General features: G+C 45.8%; 1 protein-coding gene and 1 pseudogene across 2 annotated transcripts in view; both read right to left on the bottom strand.

Moving 5' to 3' along the window:
- Positions 1 to 766, bottom strand: part of LOC102818032 — a 15,639-nt pseudogene extending 14,873 nt beyond the window's left edge.
- The window catches only part of DIAPH1 (diaphanous-related formin 1), a 186,068-nt gene that overhangs the window by 15,836 nt on the left and 168,024 nt on the right, over positions 1 to 2,208 (bottom strand). The gene's annotated exons all lie outside the window — the stretch shown is intronic.

A 2,208-nucleotide genomic window follows, 5' to 3' on the forward strand; every position in this document is an offset into this window, starting at 1 on the left:
ACAACTGCTATGAAAAAAGTGGTTGCAGGGCAACTGCCGGACCTCCTCCTCCACTGTGTAATCTTCTTTGCATACTGGACACTCTAAACCCATATCAACTAGTTCCTGAGTTACTGTCACTGTTGGAAGACATGTGATCATTTCCTGATCAGCTGGGGGAGGACCTGTGTTTTCCTAAAAGCTAGGTTACAATGGCATCCAACTCTGTCTGACCCCAGGCATAGTCTTCAGGGTTGGAGTGCAACATTCCATACCAGGACAAAGGATGTGGGGATCTAGGAAGTGCAGAATTTGCAAAGAACACTGCAAAGAGCTGTCGTATTATCCCTTCAATAGCTGGGGATCTTTCAAGCCGAGTACTTCTAGGGATCTGTATCTCCGAGTCATTGGCAGTTGTGGAGGACAGCTAGGTCCCCAGAAGTCAGTGTGAGTTTGATGACCCCTCTCGTTGGCTCTACTATCTTGGTCCAGTGAATTGTTACATAGAAATGGTCCAAATTCTTGGAAAAACATTGTTTCGTCCAAGTGGTCCCCAAACTCTGCAAAATGTGTTGATGTGGTATTATCTATCCAGCTGCTGCCTCCACCACCTAAAAAACTGCAATCATCTGTCACTTCTTCAATAAAGCCTGATTCACATCTGGGACAAATATATTCCGGTAGTTTGGGGCTAACCTCGCCCTTGCAAAAGTGACAGAAAAATCGGTCAGCGACAGAAAAACCGGTCAGCGACTGAGCCTGCCCCGGCCGCCGAGGCCTCCGCCATTTTTCTCCTCCACGTGTTGTGCAACAGGACAGCCGGCGGGTCCCTCGCCAGGTACGGTCGCTGCCTTCAGAGCCCACGTCAGTAACGTGAGTCCGCAGGGCTCAGCTAGACAATGGTGGCGCGGCCCACGACCTCGTGACCCGCCTCCCAGCACCAAAAAGGCTCAAGAAGGAGAGTTATCTCGCTGCGACCCGCCGGCTAGCTCCTCCTCTTCCATCTTCTTTTGATGCGTTTTGCATCATTCAATATAGCAACCTGAGGTTTGAATTTTTTCTTCAGTACTACATGAGGAATGCTGAGCGTGTTCTTCCCTTTGGTTTTCTAACTCTAGGTTTTTTTTAATTTCAAGACAGATCTTGAAATGTTCTTTTTTGATGATGAATGTGATGCCATCCTCTTCAATTAATTTGTCATTCCCAGCATAATAAAGCAAATCTGTGTTAAAAGCACAGCCGGACTGCTCCTTAGAAGCCAGGATGGCCAGGACTTTGTCTCCCATACTTCGGACATATTAGCAGGAGGGACCAGTCCTTGGAGAAGGACAGTATGCTTGGTAAAGTCAAGGGTCAGCGAAAAAGAGGTGACCCCCAATGAGATGGATAGCTATAAGTGGCAGCAGCAATGGGCTCAAGTGTAGCCACAACTGTGAGGTTGGCGGAGGACCGGGCAGTATTTTGTTGTTGGGCATAGTGTTGCTATAAGTCGGTACCAACTCAATGGCACCTAAAAACAATTAAAACAAGGTGTTTGCATATATCATTATAATATTTAACTTTGTCTCTCGAGCTGCCCTTTACCTCCTCATTTCTTTCATTTTCTTTAGCACCTCTGTTGGTGAGCAGATTTCAGAGTCTCTTCTGACACACATTTTGTCTTTTCCTTCTTTCTTGTCTTCTTAATGACCTTTTGCTTCTTCCTGTATGATGTTCTTGATGTCACCCACAACTCTTCTTGTCTTCAGTCATTGGTGTCTAATACGTACGTCAAGTCTGTTCTTGCGATGATCTCTAAATTCAGGTGAGATATGTTCAAGGTCATATATTTGCTATTGTGAAGCTGTTTTAATTTTCTTCAGCTTCAGTCTAAACTTGCACATGAGCAATTGATGGTCTGTTCCACAGACAGCACCTGGCCTTGTTTTGGCTGATGTTTACCATCTCTTCCCACAGATGCAGTTGATTTGATTCCTGTGTATTCCATCTTGTAAGGCCCATGTGCATAGTCATATTTTATGTTGTTTAAAAAAGGTATGTGCATGGCCAGAGATGGGTAAGGATCACGTGGAACCTTGGCAACCTAAGACAGAGCCATTGCCATGCTGCAATGAGTTTCGATGACGGGTAAGACTGAGGAATTCGCACTGACCGCCTAAGACAGGCAGCGTCCCTTAAACAAAAAATAAATAAGGGGGAATCTGATGCAGACCGTGTAGACCCGGTCAG

Source organism: Chrysochloris asiatica, unplaced genomic scaffold (genome assembly GCF_000296735.1).
Source record: "Chrysochloris asiatica unplaced genomic scaffold, ChrAsi1.0 scaffold00087, whole genome shotgun sequence".
NCBI classification, from domain to species: domain Eukaryota; kingdom Metazoa; phylum Chordata; class Mammalia; order Afrosoricida; family Chrysochloridae; genus Chrysochloris; species Chrysochloris asiatica.